This window comes from Vulpes vulpes, chromosome 14 (assembly GCF_048418805.1).
Source record: "Vulpes vulpes isolate BD-2025 chromosome 14, VulVul3, whole genome shotgun sequence".
Taxonomy (NCBI): Eukaryota; Metazoa; Chordata; class Mammalia; order Carnivora; family Canidae; genus Vulpes; species Vulpes vulpes.
Window position 1 is genome coordinate 63,946,322 of NC_132793.1, and position 25,798 is coordinate 63,972,119.

The 25,798-nt window shown below is 39.0% G+C and overlaps 1 long non-coding RNA gene across 2 annotated transcripts in view; it reads left to right on the plus strand.

The window, feature by feature from the left end:
* The window catches only part of LOC112915494 (uncharacterized), a 274,898-nt gene that overhangs the window by 23,242 nt on the left and 225,858 nt on the right, over positions 1 to 25,798 (plus strand). For both annotated transcript variants that reach the window (XR_003234083.2, XR_003234082.2), the window contains exon 2: positions 22,875 to 22,970. This is a non-coding gene — a long non-coding RNA (uncharacterized lncRNA). The remainder of the gene's footprint in view (positions 1 to 22,874; positions 22,971 to 25,798) is intronic.

A 25,798-nucleotide genomic window follows, 5' to 3' on the forward strand; every position in this document is an offset into this window, starting at 1 on the left:
AGTTTTTTCTTTCTGATAAATGTGAATCATTGTCATTTACATATCAACATTATATGTCTATACATAATCTATATTATACTGTGTGTCTGTATATATAAATCTGTCTTAGCTTGGGCTGCTGTAACTAAAGACCATAGACTGGAGGCTTAAACATCATTTATTTTCTCACTGTTCTAGAGGCAAGAAGTCCATGATCAGGGTGCCAACATGGTTGGGTTCTGATGAGATCTTTCCTCCTGGGTTGTTGAAAGCTGCCATATTATTTGCTCACATGGCCTCTTCTTTCTTTTGGAAGCAGAACAAATTTTCTGGTGTCTCCATTTACAAGGGCACTAACCAATTATGAGGGTCCCAACCTCATCACCTAACTTAAATTTAATTACCTCTCAAGAGCCCCATCTCCTATTATCATCACATTGGGTGTTAGGACTTCAACATACAGTATGTATATGTTTGGAGAAGCTCATGACCCTGGGAGCTTGGTCTTGTAATCCTATTTAAGCAAGCCTATGGTTTCATCTAAATCGGGGACAAAGCTATCAATATTTATGGCAAGATGACAATAATTTTATCCTTTGTTTTTTGAAGATTTATTTATCTGAGAGAGAGACAGAGAGAGAGTGAGTGCATGTGTGGAGAGGGGTAGAGGGAGAGGGAGAGAAGAGGGAGAGGGAGCATCTCAAGCAGTCTCACCACCGAGGGGGTAGCCCTACATGGGGCTCCATCTCACAATCCTAGATCGTGACCTGCAGTGAAAACAGAAGTTGAACTCTTAACAGACTGAGCCACCCAGGCACCCAATAATTTTGTCCTTTAAAATATACTGGTAGAGGGGCACCTGGGTGGCTCAGTGAGTTAAGCCTCTGCCTTCAGCTCAGGTCATGATCCTGGGGTTTTGGGATTGATCCCTGAGTTGAGCTCCCTGCTAAGTGGGAAGTCTGTTTCTCCCTCTATGCCTCTCTGGCTTGTACTCTCTCTATATAATATCAAATAAATAAATAAATAAATAGACAAATAAATAAAATCTTAAAATAAAACATACTGGTAGAATTAAATATATGTTGAGGAAGTATCAATTTTGCCAAGTAAACAGAAAGAGTTCAAATATAGATTTAAACAATGATAGGAATGCAATTCATAATAATAATGAGACTGAAGGTAAATACAGAAACTCAATAGTCCCAAATATTACTTCAAACCAGTTTCCGTTTCTAATAATTCCCGTAGGAAGTGTCCATATGAGACAACACATATGTGAAGCAGCTTCGTAAGGCATGAAGCTTTTGAAATGCATTTTTATTATTTGCATTGCTGACTTCTGCTCTTCTGTTGTCACATACCTTGGCCCAGATTCTCCTCCCCCAGGGCCAGAGACCAGATTAACAACAGTCCCCAGTGGGGAGGACCTGTGGGGATTCTGTAGGTGGGGGTAGAGGACGCCAGCTGCTGTGCAGGAGCTGAGAGGCTGCGTCTGTAACTTTTTGTCGCCTCTGATTCCCACAGCCCATGGAGAGGATATTGGAACACAGCACATTAGATTCCTCCGGCTACTCTTTCTGAAGTCCAGCTGAGAGAAGCTTGAAACAGTTTCTGGGATGGCAACTAGAGGACAATGGCATACTTGGGAGAACGTGTGGGAGGACAGGGGAGCCCACAACTAGGGTTTGCTGCAAGACAGTGGATCAAACATCATCAACCTTTTCAGTTAGTAGCACAAAAAGTTAGTGGAAGCTTACAGTGAAGGAGTGTTTATTCTCTTCTCAAACTTTTATGCTGTTTTGCTTGACAAAGCCTGACAACCTCCTTTATTGGGATCTCTGTGACATTGTAATTATAAGCCCCCACGCTGTAGAGTTAGCTGACCTGGGTTGGGTCTTGCCTCTGCCCCTTACTAGCTGTGTGGTCCTGGGCAATTTGCTCGACCTCTCTGGGCATGCTCATTTGTCAGGTAGGCTAAAATTAATACCTATGTGATATTGTTACAGTGAGGATTAGATTAGGTGATTCAGGGAGAACACCACACCCCATATCTGGCACAGAGTACTGTAGTCAGTAGCTATCAGGGGTTCTTAATTTTATTTTGGCTGCGATTACTGTTTCTGTTGGAATTTGCATCCTGGCTCTGTCATTTAGTAGCTGTGTGACTTTGGGCATGTTGCTTAATCACTATCCCTCTGCTTCAGTTTTCTCATCTGTAAAATGGGGATAATAAAATTACTTATCTTGTGGGATTCTTATGAGGATTAAATAAGCTTAATAGCTATAAAGCCCCTGGAAGAGTGCCTGGCACAAAGCAGTGCCATCTAAGTGCTGGTTAAATAATTAAATGACATTATTATCATCATACTAATCAAATTAAAGAGAAATTTCCCTTGACTTTATCTAAAAAAAAAAATCCCAAACTCAGAATTTAAATTCTAATGAAACATGCTTTTCAAGATCATGGAAACATCCAGTTAACTATGCTTGAATTAAAAAAACAGGCTAGATAGTTTACAAACTTTAGAATTACTTTATTAATGAAGCACTTTATTTTTTCAAAACATGAAAATAGTGCATCTAATTCCTAGAATTGAGATTCTCATAAGTGTTTACCTATGTCTTAAAAACTTTACTGCATAAAACTTGCAGGCAAACCTTGAGGCAACCAAAAGATTTGCGTTGGCAAAATGTAAAATAATAATAAAAAGGGACATGGGGTCGTGAGAACTGACTGCATATGCTGAAAACTGAATTATGTAAATTGATATTCAAACTTTAGGAAGTAAAGGCATAAAATTCATGGATAAAAGCTCCCCATTCTCTATCCTTGTGCAGGGAATGTGGAAGATGGTTAATTGAGGGAATGTGAGCTCCTTCTCTCCAGGTGAGGAGTGGCCAGCACCTGGGATGTGGTTATGGAGTTTGCTTGGGTAGGATTCTTAGGGCAGGAGATCCTAATCTTTCTTTGGGTCACACTCATCTTTGAGAATCTCCTGTGATCAGCAGACTATCTCCCGAGAATAATATACTTTTTTAATCCGTATTTTCAGGGAATTTCAAAGATTTTACAATCTCAGGTTGAAAATCCTGGTTGAGTGCTTTGGAGAAGGCCTGGGCTCTATGCTTGTGAAGAGTTCAGAGTCTGGCATCAGGAGGTTGGACTCTTCCAGGATCTCTTCAACATTTTTTATCGTTCCCATGGAAGTGGGACAACTCTTGAATGGCAACAGCCCTCTAGCCCTAGTCCCTTACTTCCTCTTCTCCCTACAGGAGACAAAGAGTAATTCTCTTGTCCATTCCTTGAAATATTCCTTAAATATTGAAACCTGGGTGAAAGAAGTACTTGCCATCAGTGGAATTGAGTTTATTACCTTTAATCATTTTACTGGGAGGTATTATTGTCTTCTATCTTGTTTGCATGTAGAATTTTATTCTTGCAGCCTTTTATTGGTGAGAAATAATACCAATTCAAACTTGCATTTATTTGATAACTTTAAGGGATGCAGTGAATGTAAGCCCTGACAATTCTAAAATTCTTTAGTAACTTGAAAATACTTCGAGAATGTTGAAGTCAAATCACAGCTTCCAAAGAGTTTTCTTTACTTTTCATATTAAAGAAAATTTTAGTCATTTATGTTAAATCAGTTAGTCAGTTGATCAATTAACATATATTAAGTACCTACTGTGTGCCTGATATTATACTAATACACTGGTTGGACTGATTGGATGAGTTGATTTTTTTTTTTTTAAAGAATCCAATTCTATCTTATAATCAAAATTCAGATTAGCTTGAATTTTTATAAACAGCAAGACTCTAAACACCAGGTATTCCAGGAATTGTAGTAATTAGAATAATAGCTAACATTTGAGAACTACTATGCTGGCTATTATCTGTTCTCTAGATCCATTTCTGTGCTGCTTTTCCCTGCCCTGTTCTTTGGAGTATATGTGGGCATGGAGAGGGTGAGGGTGCTGGTCTCGACCTTCTGATTCTTCTGGCATCTCTTGCCATCTGTCTTCTGGTTGTGGTTGACCAGTAATGGACCAATAGGAAATCAGAGGGTAGGAGGGGAAAGAACTCATTGTATTTTTTCTTATCCTCTAACTCCCTTGCCATGGTCTGGCAGGGATGAACTCTTCCCCTGCTTTGCATCTGTCAGAGGTTGCATCTTTCCCAGCTCCAGCCCTCTCCAGGCTGTAGGCATCAAATTGTACATCTGTAACATTATTTTGACTACTTGCCCTTGTCAGGCCTAAGGCTGATACTGGCTTCCCACCGTTGCTAGTCCCTAGATGCCTCGCCATTCCTTATTGGTTCTTTTAGCTCTGCCCACACCCCTGTAAATAGTCCTTTATTTTGAATGTGCCATCTGTTTCCTTTAGCATCCTGACTGATACTGCCAATTAGTCTGTGCCAAGCACTACACTACGACTTCAACATGGATTATATCATATAATACGTACTTACTCTCTGTGGTAGGTTCTAATATTATTCTTATTTAAAAAAAAAAAAACTGATGAGAGATTTAAAGAGTAACATGCCCAAAGGAACACAGCTTGAAAGTAATATGGCTAGGAGGATTCAAACCCAGGCAGTATGATTCTAGAGTCCACCCTCTTAACCATGGTACTGTAGGTCTCTGTTCAGAGTCTCTGAGAGACAGACTCTGAGATGAAGATTTGCAGGTATGTAGAATTTTGGGGTGTAAAGCTCTCAGGATCAGCACCTGTGGGTGGTTGTGGTAAAGGAAGCAGGATTGGGGAGAAGCACTTGAACTGTAGTGTAGACACAACAGAAGCATGAGCTGAGCCCAAGAGGAACTCAGGAGCTGGGAATGGTAGAAGGGGTATAAGGGGGCTGGACTTTTATATGTTAGCACAGCCTAGTCACTCAGTGCAAAGTCTAACTTATCCAGGGCCCTCTTCAGCCAAAGCGAGTCTAGGTGGAGACTGTTGAGAATATTGACTGCCAATATTTCCAGAAGCTGGGGGAATTAGGGACTAGTCTTGGAGGGTGGATCTGGGCAACACACCATGGTATCCACTACATCCTTTGAAACACATATGGAGATCATGAGTTGGCAATTTGCTCAAATGATTTGTGATCTTTGAAAACTTCATTAGACCCATGAATACAGTTGGCTTTCCTAGCATATGTGTACATGTGTGTGTTCTGATCATGGGTAATTATTTGAAATTGTTGAATTAAACATGGAAGTAGTCAAGAGACCTGGTTTCTAGTTCCTGCTCCTCTGCTGACTATCTACATGCCTTTGTTCAATTCACTTAATGCTTCTGGATCCCAGTTTCCTTATTCATAAATTGAGGCACTTTGATTAGATGTCTCTAAGTCTACTGACACTGTAAAGCTCTATGGTTCCATTAATTTATTAGCTTTCTAAAATCCAGAAATAGCAAAAGTAAACATGTTGGAATGCTTTTTAAGTAATGCTGGAGACTATTTCTTTTGCAACCTCCGGTTAGTGACTTTCTCAAGCTCTCTCAATAAATCATGATGAACTTCATGAGCATTCACACAGCCCCAATATCACTCAGTGTTCTCTGAAGACAGAGATGCCCCTTGTCTCCCTAGAATGTCTTTATTTGGTATATATGATTTTAGAATGCTAGACACTTCCCGTTCTTTCTGAGTATAGCTCATACAGATGTTTTATTTTAAGAATTGTTTTGAAATTGCTTTCACAGAGTAATTGTTACAATTTGAACAGGCATGGTCTTAATTTGGACAGCTACATCTTGACCAAAGCAAGAAGAAAGGGAAACTAGCCTCAACTTATGTTGGTGAAATAAAACTGATTCACAAAGTATAGAAAAGCTGGAGAAACAAATAGGTAGACAGACAAAAAATAGTAACAAAAAAGACAAGGTATTGATGATAGAATTCTGAAAAAAAAAAAAAAAAAAAGAATAAGTACTCAACCTTGTACACTTTAATGAAAACCAACATAAACATAACTGAGTAAAGGGTTAAATACTGAACTGAGTAAATATAGAAATCCTTTAAGATTGATTTTCCTGAGCCGTGGCAAATGATTCAATGAAAATGGAAAATAACTATTATTGTCAGTCATGTATGGCCCTGCTTGTCTGATTTCCCAATGTAAGCCTTATGGTCGAAGCTGCTTGGACCATAAATAAATAAATAGACGTACCTTCACTCTGGCTTCCTTACCTGACTCTCGTTAAACCCTATCAGCAACTGGAGAGGGCCAAAGTGGCAATTTCAATAAATATTTCATTACATGGGAGCCCATTTGCTGGTATTTCAAATAAATAAGTATATTTTCTCACTCAGTGGACACTAGAAGGGAAAACTCTCCAGTTTCCATTTTCAGACTTTCTTTTACTTTTTGAGGAGGTCAGTCATTTTCGTTTTCCAGTGTACAACTCGATTATTTATTGGAAGAAAATGTTTTAAATCAGGAAAAGGAAAAAAAAATTCTACCAAATAATTTATCGAAGACTGTCTCCTGGCAGATTAATCCCTACCACTTAGCCAGGGCTCATTCCACAGTGATCAGACTGGTCAAGCTTAAATTGTATGTCCACAACAAGTTGCATAAATAACCCCAAATACTGTGAACCTCTTTGCACTCGGTCATCTCTGTGACCTTCAGAGAAAATGTCAGAAAGGTAGTAAGAAAAAATATAGCCTAAAATGCTCTAGTTATGGTATTTTCTAATAAATAAAACCCTTTTTGGCTTCTTTCATCTAAACACATTTATCAGTTAAGACACATATACTTCTCGGTAAGTGAGTAGAAATACTGCCTTTTTCCTTGTGGGTAACCTGGAAATCCAATAAACGTATTCTAAGTCGTGCTTAGGAGCTATGTTGAGAGCCAGGATTAACTGTCTTGGGGAATATCCTTATTTTTTCCTGAATTTTATCAACCTGATTTGCCTTTATAACATACTGTGGTCCATTTTAAATTGTCCCTTTAATAAAGAGATCGTGTATGTGGAAATATTTGAAGAGGTGATTTCCTGAAAAGCTCCAGCTTCCATCCTGCTCATCCAAAGGATGGGCCTTGATTTAAGCTACAGAGATACAAGAGCCATCCTAGTTAGAGATGGTCTGGTCTCTCTTTGCCCAGCAATTTCAGTTCAAAACTGAAGTCACGTTCTCAGCCAACCTTTCTCCATCTTCAAATTTTCGATTTTGGTGGGAGACGTCACCAATCTTCAAGCCTCCCAGACCTGATATTATAAAGTTATCTTGATTCTTCTAATTTCCTTTAGTTAATATGTACATGCTAGTGATCCCCCCCCCCCCTTTAAATGACTAGAGCCCTGTGTTTAGAAAGGGTCCTACAATTCTAGTATCGCCTCTCTGCCACTTACTCCTATGGGACCTAGCAAGTTGCTAGGACTCTTGGTGTCTTTCCCTGTGAGATGCAGGATAGTACCATCTGACATCACAGAGATGTTTTCATGATGAAATGAGTTAGTGTAAATTGTAGATGATTCCAGTTTACGTGGTGGAGAGAGACAGGGGTAACCTAATAAGATTCCTGCCTTCTTTCAGGGAGCAGAACATAAAACTGTTGCTCTCTGCACACCATCCACTCCCATGCACTTGCCAAATTAGAAGGTTTTGGATGACTAGCTTGCTCTCACTGCAGATACTAAGTTTTGACCCTGATGTCTAGACCCTTTAGATGCTGCTCATCAAGTTACTTGCCCCTTTGGACCAAGCCACATCTGACTCAGACAGTTGCTGCTAAGTGGTCTTTCTGGGCCACAGCTGGATCTGGTTGTGACAAAGTGTCCGTAGCTCTTCAAGAGACCACAGAGATTAAATGTACCCTTCTTCATGTCCCCATTTTCCTCAACTGCCTACTGGACATCTGCTTTTTATACCTCACAGGAGCAGCATACTTGATACACCTAAAACTGGAGTTGGTATTTCTTCCCCCACACAATTCCTCTCTAGTGTCCCCCATTTGAGTGAACCAGTGTGCAACACTACCACCCACTAACCTGCCCAAGGCAGCAACCCGGGGTAGGCCTCTCTCTTACCAATATCTAATTAAACACTAAAGCTTCTTGTGTCTCTCTCCTTAACAAAGTTTAAGTCTATTCATTTTTCTTCATCTTCCTGGCCACGTGCCCCATCCTAGGGCATCATTATGCTCTACCTTAACTACTGCCACAGTTTCCTGAATTGTCCCCCAGCCTCAACTCATTCTCCACCTCTCTCAGTTCTCTTCCTATATTTTAGCCAGAGTCATTCTAAAATGCAACGCTGACCATGTCATGACCCTCCTTACAATATTCTCAATGACTTCCAATTGCCTTCAAGATACTGGCCAAATCCTATGGATCCTGTTAAGGTCAGGTTTCTGCTCTGGTCTCTAGCTTCCCTCTCCTCACTCATGCATGAATAATGAATCTTGGGAAAGCAGACTGATATGGTAAAAGAAATGACCAGATATCAGAGTCCCATGTTTGAGTTCCACTTCCCACTGCTTGATTATGGATGTCTCAAAACCTCTGTATGAAATGGAATGATACCCATTTCAGGCTACTTCAAGAGTTTCTTTTAATAATAGTGAGGTGATTCACATGAAATCTCACTGTACAATGTACAGCTTCTTGCTAATAAAAATGTGTCATTATTATCCCATTCATTGTGTCTTCAGTGGCATGTGCATGTCTATTACAAGATAGATGCAGGAAGCTTCAGTGTTGAATTAGATATTGGTGAGAGGGAGGTCTACCCCAGATTGCTGCCCTGGGCAAGTTAGGCCTAGTATTTGAATTTAGTTATTTAAAAAATTCTGTACTGGGTGTATCGGTTAGCTATTGCCACATAACATCCCTCTCCAAAAACTTAGATTGAAACAACTACTTATTTAGTTTCTGATTCTGGAGGTCAGCAGTTTAGGTGTTTTAAATAGGTAAGTTAGTGTGGGCTGGATCACATGGTGGAGGGCAGGGTTCCACAAGAGTAAAGAGAAGAACATAGGAGCTCTTGAAGTTTAGGCTTGGAATTACACAATATAAGTTGATTGCGTTTTATTAGATAAAGCAAGTCCCAAGCCAACCCCTATTAAACAGGTAGGGAAACATTTAATCTCTCATGGGGATGCTTCCAGAAATATAATGAGATGCGGATACAGGGACAGAGATAGTTGTGGCCATTTGTAAACAATCTACCGTATCCTGTCAGTATCTTCATTTGATTATTTGCCAAATCACAAATCTGACCACGTTACCTTTTTTCTTTTTTTTTTAAAGATTTTATCTATTTATTCATGAGAGACAGAGAGAGAGAGAGAGGCAGAGACATAGGCAGAGGGAGAAGCAGGGTCCCCGCGGGGACTCTGATATGGGACTTGATCACACCCTGAGCCAAAGGCAAATGCTCAACTGCTGAGCCACCCAGGTGTCCCACTTTTTTTTTTTTTAATCATCTTTTAATGGCTCTCCATTGCTTATAAAATAAAATCAGGCTTGTAGCAAACATCTTCATGAACCTCCCCCATTGGCCCTATCTTCCTGGTCTTTTATGCTTTAGGGACAGAACATTTCTTACAGTTTTAACAAATCACTTGTGCTGTTTGTGGCCTCAGCCGTCCAGGCTGCTCTCTCACTCCTTTCCTTGCCTGGATAATCTTACTCATCCTCACAGTCAATGACATTAACAATATCACTTATTATGTGGCAGGCACTGAGTGTTTTAAACACTATCCCTATGAGGGAGGTACTATTATTATCTCCCTACAGATAAGGAAACTGGGACGCTGTGAAGTTAAGTAACTTGTCCACGCTCACTTGGCTCAGAGTCTGGCTTCAGAATTGGGACCTAGAGTCTGTGAATTTTTCCTCCAGGGTCTCCTACCTGCAAAGACTCAGCTCCGTTTGGCCTGTCCCCATGTGTATCTTGCCATTTGCCATGTTCAATGATCTCTTTCGATGTCTGATGCCCCTCTGAGCTGTGAGCGTCTCATGAGCAGGCAACAGGCCCTGCCTTCAATTGTAGCTGTCAAATGTGGCGCCGAATTGTGCCTCCGTTGCCCTCTCCATACTTACCAAGATGCGTCTTTTGCACCATTAAAAATCTCTGCTTCTTGGAAGAAAAAAACCAGAGTGAAGACTATTAGTCCTCACAGCATCTCCAAGAAAGAAGTGACGAGTGGGAAGCTCTATCTCATTTTGCAAACAGGAAATTCAGGCATGTGGAGATGAAATCACCCAGCGCTGTGCCAGGATTCTTTTTTTGGTTTTCCGATTCCTAGTTTTGTGTTCTATCTACCAAAAAGTGGTATTTGTCTATGAAGTGCAGCTGATGGTTGCTTAATTTTCCCCAGAACAAAGTTAAAAAACATAACAATTAAATTAAATCACCCAAGAGGGACGCCTTCTTCCTTTGTAAAGTTTGGAGGGAACAAACTTTTTGGGAAACTTTCTTTTCCCTGGGGTATAGTGCTCTCTTCTCTTTCAGCAGAATATATTGTGTCTGATGGAGCAAAAAATTGTTTTTAAGAAACCCTGCACCAATCTGTCTGCCCCAGCTCAGACACATGCTCACACAGAAAATTAAATTCACAGAAATGAGAGAAAATCAAGAGAACCAAAGGAGCATGTCTTCCGTTTCTCAGAATCATTCTCTAGTGTATTTAGTGGCCTGTTGGGTGACAGGGTGATGAGGGGAAAGGTTTGGTTGAATGCAACTAATTTTTCATGTCTCTTTGCTTATTTCATCAAAGCACCACAAAAAAAGTAAGCATTATGCACATCTCACCTGTATGGCTTTAATCTGTAAGAAGCTTTATTAGAACTTAGTTAAAACAGTTTTTTTTTTCCAGCTTGAGTTTCATTGCTTTCATTTGCTTCATTAAGAGCAGTAAGTTCTTGGGTGTGAAGCTTGCTTGAAATGGTAACTACTAAGAGAAATTGAGGGGAGAAGGAGAAATAAAAGAAGAGGCTTAAAAAATAGTGCCACTGAGACAGGTTCTCGGGAAAGAGAATTCTATTGGATGATCTCTGGCTGTCTAACATGGTTTTCTTCTTCAACTCTTTTGGCACTTGTCTTAAATTCTATTATTTTTCCAAATCATAATCTTTAAATCTCCTTGCAATCAGCTATCCTACACAGATTTTGATCGTGCTTTAGGTAGAATTTTTATTGATATAAACATGTGTTTTGTGAAGTGAGCAAAGAAAAAAAGAGACAAACCCCCAAACCCGATTTAGTTCTAGAGAAAAAAATGATGGTTACCAGAGGGGAGGTGGGTAGGGAGGAGGGAAATAGGGGATGGGGATTGGGGGGAGGTACTTGTCCTAAGGAGCACTGGGTGATGTGTGGAATTGTTGAACACCCGAAACCGGTGTAACACTATACGTTAGTGACATTGGAATTAAAAAATAAAATAAAATGTGTTCTGTGCTGTTTTGTGTCATCGTGACTTCCCATTTTTGCAGCCTTCCTCCGTCCTGTGTCTCTGTGCACTTCATTTGCCTGTACAACTGTGCATTTGAACACTGGGTTGTAAGCTTTGTGAAAAGAGGGACTTTGGCCTGTCTTGTGAACCATATTCCTGAGAAATGTTAGATGAGGACGCTGCTGCTGCTGCTGCTGCTGCTGCTATGGATGCTAACCTTTCCTAGTAATCTGTTTTCCTCCAAGTCATTGTGTTTGCCTTAGTGACCCCCCCAAAAAATCTGCCCCCCCTCCTCTCCTTTCTTGATCTCTGAAGCAGGCCCAAACACCCTCCCGATTTTGTTCCTTTCTATCCCCAAATTAAAGGTTTGAGAGGCCAGAAGCCAAGTCCCTGCGGTCATCGTACACGCTCAGGAGGCTGCATACGGACTGGCGGTGAAGGCTCGCCAACTCTGCAACACGTCTCCGAGTCTTCCACCCAATCTCTTCTCACCTCTATTCTCAGAGTGGCTGGTTTGTTATGAAACTAATTTTTTTCTAGGCCAAGTTTCCTTTGAGCAGGGTGCAAAGGCATATGATCCTGTGGATTAGAAGTGGGTTGTCATCAAAACGATACAGCTCTGTTCTTCTCCGTTCCTTTCTTGGAATGGCTGAGAACAGACTTGCGAAGAGAAAAACTTGTTGGCGTTTGGGAGCTGCCAGGTTTTAGAGAGCCCAATTATGTCTTTTTTGAACTAGCATTTCTTTAATAGAGTTTAATTTAAAAATGTTTTTTTTTCATTTTTGACATTTCTTGTAGTTTTTAATTTGAAAGGATGAAGATATGTTTACTTAGGGGGAAAGCAAAAACAGATTGCGTGTGAGTGAGTGGGGTTACCTGGTCACCAGTTGAGATGGTGTTGGACTGGCCAACGAATGGCCTGTGTACTCCTGAAAGTACCCCTTTTAATGGCTAAGTCCCTAAAATTGCCCCATTGCTTGTGCCTTTGCCTTAACTCATTGTGGTTCCATGAGAGCACTAGTCTTGTCAGTGGCTTAGCATCTAGTCCACCTACTTCCTGTTATGAGTACCCACAGATTCCTTATGAAAATCCTTTCTCCTCCATTCTGGAGGATTGGATTCTGTCTGAGTTTCAGGACTGTGCCAGTATGTCCAAGCCAGTTTCCTGACCAGGGAAATTGGTTCAGGTCTGGGCACGTACCCAACTGAAAAGATGTCGAAGAGGATTTTGCTGGATTTAATTTTTTTTTTTTTTTTTTTTTGAGAAGCCTTTTGTTTTCAATGGGAAGCCTTAGACTTTTGATTTGTTTTCCACTGGAGTTATTGGTGGGAGGAACGAGATATGTGACCAAGCCTTCGTTTTCTGTCATGTAAGTCTGGAACTGAGGAGACCACTGAATAGAGTCAGAGCATGGAGCTGAATGTGTGGAAGGCAGAACAGAGGCCAAGAGACTGAGCCCTAGGTGACATCCTTTGAACACTGGATCAAGCCTCACCTGAACCCATTGCTCTCTAGTATGCATCTTAAAACTTTTAGTCACACAATTATCATCTGTTTGTCTTTAACTCTAAATAGTACTGTTAGCTCCAGAGAGTGTGTGGGGTTAGCTGAAGCTTCTAGGCCTGCATTATAGCTTGACTTCTCTGTCTACCCAATCCTGCATCTTCTCTTTCACAGAGGTTGACCCCAAGGACCCTCCCTAATAAAAATCCTGCACAGGAAACCCCATTTTAGATTATTATTCCTGGGGAACCCAAACTGTGACAGGGTAGCTCCTTCTAGGCAGATGGATTTTCCATGGGCTAACCAAAAACCAAAATAGAATATAACAAATTTACTATACTTGGCTTTTGCACAATTGTTTTGGGAACTCATCTGTTAGATTTTGCTCCAAGATCCAATAGCCTACCTAGGAGGTTGACTTATCCCAGAAGGGGGTAGGAGGGAAAGGAAATCAAGTAGACCACTATCTTACAGAATCTCTAAACAAATTTATGTTATTGATTGATTGATTGATTGATTGATTGATTTTATTCATGAGAGACACACACACAGAGAGAGAGAGAGAACATAGTCAGAGGGAGAAGCAGGTTCCATGCAGGGAGCCTGATGTGGGACTCTATCCCGGGACCCCAGGATCACGCCCTGAGCCAAAGGCAGACGCTCAACTGCTGAGCCACCCAGGCATCCCTCTAAACAAATTTATGGTTTATGTTTTATTTTCAACACATCTATATACTCGCGAAACTATCACCATGACCGAGATAATGAAAATATTCTTTATCCCTCAAAATTTCCTCCTGGGCCTTTGTAATGCCCCCCGCCCCTATCCATTCCTCCCCCCTTCCCCCTGTAATCACTGATCTGCTTTCTTTCACTGTAGATTTGTTTGCATTGTTTAGAATTTTATATAATTGAGATCACAAAGTATGCACTCTTTTGGCTCACCTTATTTTATTCAGAATAATTATTTTGAGATTCATGCATGTTGCATACATCAATAGTTCCTTCCTTTTTACTGATGGGTAATTTTCCATTGTATGCATACGTAATAACTTGTTTATTCATTCACCTGTTGATGAACACTTGGATTGTTTCTAGTTTTTGGCTATTATAATCAAAACTGCTATGAGCATTTAGGTACAAGTCTTTGTATAGACATATGCTTTCATTTCTTTTGGCTAAATACCTAGGAATGGAATGGCTGGATCATATGGTAGGTGCATGTTTAACTTTTTAAGAAACTGCCAACTTGCTTTCCAAAGTGGTTGTGTCACTTTACATCCCCACCAGCAGTATATGAGAGTTCTAGTTCCTTCAGTCCTTGCCAATATTTGTCTGTCTGTCTTTTAAAAATTTAGCCACTCTATAAATATGTAGTAGTATCTCATTGTGGTTTTTAATTTGCATTTCCTTAATGACTAGTGACGTTGAGCATCTTTTCAAGTGATTACTTGCCATCGGCATATTTCCTTCAGTGAAGTGTCTGTTCAGATATTTTGTTCATTATTTGAGTTACTTATTTTATTGCTTTAAGGGCTTTTAAATATAACATATTCTGTATATAAGTACTTTATCAGAGATGTGTCTTGAAAATATTTTCTCTGAGACTGTGGCTTGTCTTTTCATTATCTTCTCATAATAGTGTCTTTCAAAGAGTGGGAATTTTAAATTTTGATCGGGTCCTACTTACCAGTTTATTTAATGTTTTTTTTTTTTTTTAATTTTATGGATCATGCTTTTGGTGTCCAAACTAAGAAAACTTTGCATAACCCAAGGCCACCAAGATTTTGTTCTATGTTTTCTTCTAGAAGTTTTATAGTTTCAGGATTTACATTTGGATCTATATCCATTTATTTTTAATTTTTTATGTGATTCATTTTCAGTTAATTTTTATATATGGTGAAAGATATGGATTGAAATTCATTTTTTTTTGCATATGGATATCCAAGTGTTCCAGCACCATGTGTTGAAATCACTTATCTAATTTTAAAATATGGAGCACATAATTCCAGTGTGGTCCATAGACTATCTCAGCATAATCACTCCTAGTACTTGTTAAAAATGCAAATTCCTAGGTCTCACACTAGCCCTTTTGAATTAAAATCTTGTGACAAATACCCTATGTGATTCTTGTGGATACTAAACTTTGGGAACAGTTGGCATAATGCCATTATTATTCGTTAACACTTTGCTTCAAGTCAACACTGTCTCCACCAGAGCCCAGAAAAAATGTAATTTAGGAAAAGTAAGTCTCGATAGGATGGAAAGAAACCAGAAAGGTTTCTACTTTTTTAAATACAAAAACATTTAAACATATACAAAAGTAGATTGAATAATATAATAAATTTTCATGTGCTCAGCACTCAGTTTCAGCAATAATTAATATTACTTTGTAAAACCAAAACAAAGCAAAATACAGGTTAATTTTTGCTGTGTGGGGAAGAACTTCCAAGTTTAAAAAGCAATGGGAAAAACCAACAGTAGAAAAAAAAAATAGAATGAGCAACTGAAAAAGAAAACCCACAAAGATCAATATATTTGCTGAGATAAATATGAAAGACCTCTACTGATCAAAAAAATCTTAAGTGATTTAAAAGACAAGTAATAATCAGGTAATATTTTTAAACAGAACAAGTGATTAATTTTTAATCTGTGAAGACATAAAATTTAAAAATGACAAGAAAACTTGCTAAGTGATAAATGGATAAAAGGACATAAAATATACCTTTGAAATTATAGTGAGAGGATGTTATGGAGCCAGTAATATTATCTTTAAACATAATGTTTTATAGCGATGGGGAAACGTTTATAGTATGGTGAAAAAAGCTGAATACAGAATTGTACTTCTTGTATGTTCTCATGTATTTAAAACAGGGCTTGGGGGGTGGAAAAAGGACTGAAAGCAAATATGTTCCTGCAGGTTATTTTCTAAGTTATCTCCAACGAACATGATTGTATTGCTGACGTAATCAGAATATAAAGTCTCATTTGAAGAAGAAAATGTCTGACATGGGACACTTCCTTGGCAAAGCTGGAAGCACACAGATGGACAGTGAAAAGGCACAGGGAACGGCGAAGACAGGTTGTGTGCGGCATTGTCTAAAATGCAAAGGTAGAGGTTTCCTCCTTTGCAAGGATTACCAGGAGATGAAGACTGCCTTCCTGGGAGTGTGCAGGCTGGGGGGACTGGCCAAAGTGGATAGATCCTTTTTTTTTTTTTTAATTTTTTTTTTTTTATTTATGATAGTCACACACACAGAGAGAGAGAGAGAGAGAGGCAGAGACACAGGCAGAGGGAGAAGCAGGCTCCATGCACCGGGAGCCCGATGTGGGACTCGATCCCGGGTCTCCAGGATCGCGCCCTGGGCCAAAGGCGGGCGCCAAACCGCTGCGCCACCCAGGGATCCCAAAGTGGATAGATTCTAATGGCTATGCCACAGTCTGTTCTCCTGATCAGTTGCAGATCCTGCTCGAATCCAGAGAGCCCCTTTTCATGACCCAAAGAGTAGGGTGCAGAGGAAGTAAGTTAAAGTGGTAATTTACAGCCCTTTCCTCTTGTCCAAAGCCACCCAGGGGATGAAATGTCTGTTTGTTCCTACCCTCTGAAGTGTTACTTTGTATCATTTTTCTTCTGCAGTTCAGACACTAAATCTAAAATATTTCACCAAATTGGAAACCCACTCATATCTTCTGGGTTTGTTCTTCTGAACTGAAATTGAACTCTGGCACTTTAGTTCACATGATGGTAGAACAATGTAACTTTTTGTTTTGAAAAAAAAAAAAAAAAGAATGGCTTTTAAGGTCTCATAAATGGGTCCTGCCTGTTCTTGGAAATGAAGTAGCGCTTGTAAACTCTACTTCCTAAATGTTGTGTAGTTGAGAATGAAAAAATATTAAGGAAGCAGAAATGTACAGATAATACATCTCAGAGTGTTATACCAGGTTCAGGAATAATGAAACTGTATTTGTTCTTTTAAAGTCCTTGTATGGGAAATCACATCAAGGATTGCAGAGAGAGGGAGAGAGAGAGAGAGAGAGAGGAAGAATTACAGAAAAAGATATTAAAGGACACCCCAGATTATAATTCAGGACAATATGTTAATCTAAAAAAAGTTAATTAGAATGTCAAGTAAGGTTAGTGAGATCTCAAAAGTACTACAAAGTCTACTGCAAGAAATTTTTATATCCTTATTCTTTAGATGATTCTCTAACTTTATAGTTTCAGGTAGACTAAATTAATATTTTCATGCAGGCTTCTTCTGTGGTCAGTACTAAAATAACTATTATCAAAACAACTGTTGAGTATCCAAAGTATGCAGAACAAATCTCATAAAATAAACTAAATTTGTATAAAAAAGTTTTTCTCAGGCTTGTCAGGGAAATAATACAGAGTGGCTGTGAACTATAAAAACTAGGCAACTTCTCTAAAACTAGGCAACTTCTCCAAAATAGCAACATAGGACACCCTAAGGAGGTTGAAAAATAGATTTAAGGATTGATCCAAGTTCTCTTCACTACTTTTGTAGAGTCTCTTTTCAAAACCAAGAACTGAGACATGTAGTATGATGATTATGATTCTAGTTAAAGGAAGAAGAGAACTGAATATCTGAAATAAGAACAGGATCAAACAAATAGTATGTGTTTCATGGCTTCATATTCTAAAATCTATACTATGAAGTTCCTCTGACATGAAATCCACATCGGTTTCATTTACTTAATAACTATCAGTGTGAAGTGTGCTAAAAAGTAGACTCAGAGATAAGGGCAGATTATTATAGGATTATAAGGCAGAAAGATGTAGGATTATCAAAAGAGCATTGAGCTCTGGATCCCCATGTACCTGCAGGGGTAGATGTCACACCCAAATTTCCAGGCCTGAGGATCTTAACCTTTCATATACTTAACCTGTCATATACTTTTTACTTAACTTGAGCAGTTTATTAATATAATAAGCATCACATATAAACTATCATAAATGTATAAGATATTCTGCAATGTTCTGTCTTTGTAGAGAAGGGTTATCTGAAAGGATATATAAGTAGCATTTGAGACTGTTTTGATCATGTACTTCTCAAGATAATAGTGATTTTTACAATTAGTTGGCTAGATCAAAGATATTTAACTCCTATTACTTAGCTAGTAAATTCAGTACTTTCTCAGATTCTTTACTACAACGAGCAATATGGCTGAAACTCCTCATTTGATTCCTCAGAGGAACACTGGCTGGTTAGCAATTTGTGAGCCATTATTTTAGGAAATATGGACAATTCTATTCTAATGCATTTGATTTGCCTGATTCCTTGAGCTTGAAAATCGTATGGTCTCACCTGTGCTCATTTTCCTAGTGAACTCCAAAGTCATTGCTCCTGTATCCATATTTGGAGATAATCTGTAGGAATGCATTTCCCAACCTTTAACCATGTAGAAAACTTTCCTGGACTCAGTTAAAAAAAAATTGGTTATCCGATAATAAGAAAAGCACTCCCTTCCATTTTAAATCCGGAGGCATTTATTCAATGAATGCTAACTTCATGTCAAGCACCGTGCACATGGTCCTTGACTTATGATGGTTTGATTTATGATTTTTTTGACTTTACAATGGTGCAAAAGTTATATGAATTCAGTAGAAATTGTACTTTGAATTTTGATCTTTTCCTCAGCTAGCATTATGTGGAGTGATCCTCTCTCATGATGCTGGGCAGTGGCTGCTCCATCAGCCACACAATCACAAGGGCAAACAACCCATCCACTCACAACCACTCTGTACCCCTCCAGCCATTCTGTTTTTCACCTTCAGTACAGTAATCAAGAAATTACATGAGATATTCAACACTTCATTGTAAAATAGGCTCTGTGATTTTGCCTAACTGTAGGCTAATGTAAGCTAAGCATTCTGAGCATGTTTAAGGTAGGCCAAGCTAAGCTGTGATGCCTGCTAAGTTAGGCGAATTAAATGCATTTTCAGCCTAAGACATTTTCAGATATTACCCCATCGTAGTTGAGGAAGATCTGTGTTAAGCACCAGAATTAAAAAAAAAAAAAAAAAAAGATGAGCATGATATAGTGTCCGTTCATCAATACACTGTTTTATATCTGGCAGCCTACTAATACATTATCTTGTGGAACTTCACAAGATAGATATTTTTTCTCCCATTTACAGCTGATCAAACTGAAACAGAAATGTCTTTCACCCAAGATCATGTTTTTAGTTGAGCCAGAACTATAACCCAGGTATTTTTGGACTTCAAGTTCTTTTCTCTATTATTCAATAGATATATTTTCCTAATGTTTTTCAGTCAAGATAAACCATGTAATGCAGATATCCCTCTAATCCAAAGGAAAAGTTTCTATACCTTGTCTAAATTTCACTGGCCATTTCAATACCATAGGAGCAGGAAATTATCCAATTCATGAGAAAATTCATGCACCTGTGGATTTCATCTTTTGTGCCAGATGAATAGGTGAGGTTGGATTTGATTTACTCCATGACTAAACTCTAAAATTGGGATTTAAAATGGATATGTAATCTCACTCTGATTCCATTTTTCCTGTAATGCTGCCTAATGGTTATGCAAGTCTCAGAAATGTATTTAAAGTAATAACATGTCCTTTTATCCAATAACATCAAACTGAGATCTTTTTTGTTCACTTTTGCTAGACCTCTAACCTTTAAAGGTGAGTCAGGCAGCTGCAGAAAACCTGATCTTATTTTCTGCCCCTGGCAAGACTTTTTCAAGTTCATCTTTTTTCCCTTCTCTCAAAATCTGATGAAAAATGAAATGTCAGGAAAACAAGCTCTCGAGCTAAAAAACTTGTGTCTGTCTCTGTGACAGATGTCAGTTTGAAAGGTTTCAGGTCACCTGTCAGAAGTGTGCCAGTGTGATCTGTACTCACATTGACTCGACCTCACACCAACACCGAGTTCTGCTTTTAACGATACCCTTGAAAAAGAATTAAATGATTTGAAGGCATTGCCTTTTCCTCTTTTAGCTCTGATTAATGAGACCAAGTAGAGAGCGAGAGACAGAGAGAGACACAGAGACACTGACTTTTGAAAGGACAGTTTGACCTTTGGGTGCCCCTGGCAGTGAACCAATCAGCATTCTTGTAATCCAAACACAGATGCCCGAAGCTAAACAAATCCTATACTTGTGAACAAGAATTCAGTTTGCTGTCAAAATACAGTGAAGATCAGCACAGTGCTGGCTTTGAGCAAAATATCATGAATTAAAGTTTAAATGTTTGTGATTAATAGAGAAGAGTAATATTGAGCGACATAATATGGCAATTGTGCCTCAATTTAGTAACAAATACTTCCAGTAAAAAGATAAAAATCACGTGTTTTGAAAAGTCCTGTATCCTAAGTCCAAGTGCTGTATCTTGGACATAATTCCCTAATATTTTTATGCCTGAAACACCACTGATATTATTGTACAAGTCAGTAGTTTGTAATGACTAATTAACGGGGTTGAACTCTGTCCTTTTCTGGATTACTTACACAATGTTTCAATTATTTATCATAGTGATAAAATTTTCTTTCTCTCTCATGAAACTTTATCATAGCCCAGGAAATTTAAGGATTGAAAAAAAAAAAAAAAGATGGATTTAATTTCATCAGTTTGAGAGTATTCGGGGCTTTGCCTCATAACCAAGAAGATAAAAGATTACAGCTCTAAAGGCATGCTTGCCAAATCTACCACTCTAAACAAGATGCTGGATCAAAAGAGACCAAAAAGTCAATGGAATATAAAACCAGAAACTTTAATAACACTTTAGAGATGTTAGTTTTTTTTTCCTTGCTTGACTCTTAAGCATACAATACTTCCCTTCTTTCAAGTGGGCCCACCCTTGACATGAAATATAAGTTAGCTTACTGCAGATATGTTCATTGTATCCATGTCTGGAATAACTTTATTTGTGTGTGTGGAAAACTTGGAGGGAATAAGGAAGTGAGGACCTGGAAGTTGATTAGCTTGAACTAGGAATGGAAAGCTGATGCTTCACAATGACTGGTATTATATGTGTGAAATTTTCCACAGCTGTGTTTTAGACCAGGGCTTCTCAGACATTAACATGAATCTCCTGGATCTTCTTAACATGAGTTTCTGGTTCGGTAGGTTAGGGTGGGGCTTGAGCATCCGCCTTTCTAACGGAGTCCCAGGTGATGCAGCTGGAGTTTTAGGTTCTTGGCTCTCCACATGAGTGTGTGTCAAATGCCTCAAGGTCCCCAAGTAGTTCCGAAGTCCAAGCAGCTTCTCTTATTTTGAAACAGTCCCCTTTCCGACATACTTTTCCTCTTTGTGATCTTTTCCTATGCATCTGCAACTTGATTTCTTGAGGAACTTCATGTCACCTCAGAATGACCCTACTGTATTATGAAGTAGAGGTACAATACGAAGATGGTAGTGGTGTCAGTATTTTTCAACCCCCACTTTTGTTTGTGTATTTACTAATTGACTTTTTATTTTCATTCCAGGATAGTTGACATGTAGTGTCAGGTTAGTTTCAGGTGTACAAGATAGTGATTCCACAATTCTGCAGGTCACCCAGGTCTTGTCACTGCAAGTCGACCCTGCTTTTAAATCATTAGTTTTTTCACTAGATCATGGTCTGGGTGAAGCATTTTACATTCCATCAGGAAATTTCATTAGCACCGACTGACATCTTTTCCTTGCTGTGCAACAATCAGACTGTTCATAATCAAAAGGTTGAAGTCTTTGAAGTCTTAGCACTTGGCCTAAGAAGCACCCAGAGGAAAAACAGTTAAAAACAAGAGTAGTCAGAACTATCAGCAGTGTTTAGCCCCAGATAACCACAAACATCCTGGAATTTACTTAACCATGTCTGATTTCCCAGTGAGTCATGTTTACATCTCTAGATGTTAGTTTACTTTCCCTTCATTTTTTTCTTGATCACTCATGCAGTGGAAAGCGGAAACGAAATCTTCCATGGCAATTAAAGTGCCCATACTTGTGCTAGCTATGTGTTCCTGCTACTGATAGGGAGAGATCTGGTTATTAGTCAAACAAAGCTCTACCCATTTTCTCATGCTCATTATGTATTTATAATGTGGACATTCTTGTGACATATCATGCAGCTGCTCTAGCAGGAAACTAATATCCAAAGAGAGCATGCCAGATTTAGCTTTACCAAGTTAAAACGCACCATATTTAATGCTCAATTTTCATTCTGTGTGTGTTAGAGATACACGTGATTGCTGAGATTTCTCATACCAGTGTATTCATAATCGTGTATTCCACTACAAGTTATTCTTATCCTTGGTAGAGATTCTTACTCTCTCTTCTGTCAAATGCCAAGATCATTTAAGGAAGTGAAAAATATTTGCTAATTTCCTCCAAGGGCTCAACTTATTTTCTGCATGGAGGGGGTAACCCATCGCTACCTTCTGTTAGAAGAACCAAACCATGATGTGGGTTGCGTATCACGCAGTGAGGCTCGGGGGCTACCGTGTCACTACCGTCATGAAAAACTTTTTTATGTTGCCACCTTCATGTGGTGTTATCAGCCAGCCATGCGTGAGCTCGAGATTGTAGATCAGAACCAGAAATACAGATTCTGTTCTTGTTCTCATATAGACTCTCGGTAATGTTACTCTGAATAAACCTTCCCCTATAAGAAAACTGCTTCAACCTTTTGATGAATATCGGTGGAGAAGAAGATGGGGGCTATTGCAATTGTGGAAACAGTTTTTTCTGGCTGAAATTAATAATTCTGAGCAGTACTAAAATTAATTACTCTGTGGTTATAAGTAGGCAGCGGATTTATGGTAAATGACAGAGTGTTTGCAAATTTTCCTGACTACTCGATTAGAAAATGCACAAGTGGAGGCGTCAGCCGAGCATGCATTATTTAAGTGGTTGGTGTCTGGCGACAATCTGGAAACTGCAATTGTTGTGGTTGCCGTAGGAAAATTCGCACTTTCTGAGAGAAATTCTTTCACCTTTGTGTGCCCACAGCCTGGATCTCTCCTCATGGCAGCTGTAGGAAACACAGGAACTCCGTGACCTGGAAAATGTGGGACAACTGCCACAAGGTGACCCTGGAAGGCTGGGGTAGGCCCAATTAATTTAAAATTTTGCTTGGCCTTGTCTCTTCCAATTTTCTAAATCCTCTGGAAAAATGATTAATGCGTACACTGCCAATGCGAAAATATTTTTGACCCTATTAAAGTCGACCAAGGGTAAACCAAGTGTAGGCTGGCATTGTATCAAACTAGCTTTATTAAATTTGATTGGAGGTTTGTATGAGGAAGGGACAGACAAGGACATTATTTTGCACAGCGGCTCTCTTTTAAATGAAAATATCAAGAGGAATACAAAGTAGCAATATGCCCTGGACAGGAATCATTTTAAATATAGGAAAATATCATGACCAACTTTGTTTAAAGGGTAAACCATATTTGCTAGAAATTTTTCTGCTCTCTTATTGCTATGCCGGTCAGTTACCAGTGAGGCTGTTTTAATTTATGGAAGGCTATGGAAGCCTTATATTTCTTCATTTATAGATGAACCAGCTCAACCTTGCTTTCTTTCCTCTTATCTGTCATTGAATTCTACAACTTAAAATGATCTGTCTGCATTGTGAACCTTAGCAGAACAAGGCTTAATCACACAGTGTTTCCCCAATGTGTCCGTCATGTGTAATCATCTCATTAATTAACAAAAGTGATAGTTTCTTTTTTCTAGTGGTTATTCTGTTTTGAATAAAAAGGGCACAATTCCGGCACAATGTCAAAGGAGAGAATTTCTCATAAGTGTTTCTTTCTTCTCCAAGAAAGCGAAAATCCTTTAATTTGGGAGCCAACACCCAGGTTTCACACATAGTGTTTCCTATGGTTTTCCTACACCTGACAATTCAGCCATGTGAATGTCATCATAGAGTGTATATTTCCTATTTGTCATGTAGGAGGTATGGCAATTTCCTTTATGGCAGGCATGGATCTTAATGACGGCGTGAGTCAATGGTAGCAATGGCCTGTGATCCGCTACCATAGAGATGACTGGAATTACAGCTGGAATGGCAGTTTAGGTGGTGGCAGTAGCCCAGTGAAGGTTCTAAAATACATGGTCATTCTAGTCATTTCAGTCTAGTGAGCATGCATGTAGAGAATAGATAGTCATAGGTTAAAGAATCCATGACTGGGGATGTGAGATTCTCCTGAGACCTTTTAACTGAAAGACTCAAATGAACTATCTTATCTCTAAGACTTGTCATAGACTGTGTAACTCTTCTCACATGTTCCATGACTTTGTCTGCAGTGTCTTCCTACAGGAAGGTTATATGTCACTGTCCCATTTAATGTAGGTATGGCCTTTTGATGTGGTTTGGCCAATGAAAAATGAGCAGAAGTGAGGTGTGTTGCTTCCAGGCAGAAGCTTTACGATCCAGGGCATACTTTGCCTCTTCTCTCTCTCTCTCTCTCTCTCTCTCTCTCTCTCTCTTTTTTTTTTTCACTGAGTGACAATCAGCAAAATGCCAGATAAAAGGACAAAGTGGAGCCAAGTTATGGCTGACTTGTGATACACACAATAGTGTGAGTGAGAAATGCACCTTTGTTACCGCTAGTCATTTGAAATTTTGCATTGTCTGTGAGCCCTGAAAAATGTAGCCTCTTCTGGTCGACATAGATGTAAGCTGCAGCCTTTCAGGATGAGCTCGAGAACATGGTGTTAAATATGACTCTGAGCTTTGGCATGCAATTAGCTCTCATCCTCCTGCTACCATTTCTCAGGACCTCCTTGCTACCAAACTCAGCTTCTTCTTCCCTCTTTAGCAGATAGAGTGAACCTACTCTAACCAAGAGCCAGGATCTTGGCTTGTGCTCTAGATCCCATCTCTTCCCCAGCCTTGTTTCTTCAGTTGTCCCTTCTCTCTTGTGCTATCAACCTCTCCCCCTCTGAAGGATCATTCATATCTTCCATCCGAAAAGCAATTCTTTCTTAGCTTCGCATTCCATTTGGCTAACCCTTTTCATTTCTCACTTCCCTTTCTCAACCCTCAGAATATTTAATTGTGTGTGCTGTCTGCATTTCCATTGAATCTCTAATCTAGTCTGGTTTTTATCCCACCACTGAAAGCAAATTGCTCGTGCAAAGTCACCAGAAGTCTCCATATGGTCCAGTCCGTGGGACACTTGTATGTGCTAATTTTATTCGACTTCTTAGCAACATCTCACTGAGGTGACTATTTCCTCCCTCATGAAGGAGTCTTTACTTGGCCTTCAGGGCAATTCCTGGCTTTATTCTGACCTCTCTTAGGGTTGACTCTTTCTCCTTCTTTCACTTACCTCTAAAATTTCTGAAAGTAGAGCTTCTGTGGATCAGTATCGAGGTATTGAGTCCTCTTTCTTTCTCTCTATTGACTTTGGTCTCATGACAATTCTTAACTGTTTCTGGAGTTGCCATTTTGAAGTCCCTACTTAGAAATACTCATAAAAACCCTATTTATATATACTTTTGTATTTCCCACTTCAAAACATTCTTCATGAAACTACAGGCAGAATTCATAACTTTGTTATTTTAATTCTCTCATTTTATTCTTTAAAAAAAAATCTCTTGATCATCCACAGCGTGCCAGGCACTGCAAAAAAATGTTAGGGATATAAAATTGAATCAGATATAATTCTTTCTCTCAAAAAAAGTGCTTAGTGGGGAGGAAAATATGCACACAATTATGGTAAAATGAGTAAAATGAGAGCATTTCTAATAATGTATCTTGTATAACACATGGTGGGAACATAAAGGAAAGAGAATCTAGGTTTTCTGGGGCACTAAGAGAAAGATTCCCAGAGGAAGTTATATTTGGGCTAAAACTTAGTCAAACAGGAATTTATCAGAAGCAGGGAGGAGGAAACATTATTCCAAAAAGCAAAGAGAGATGT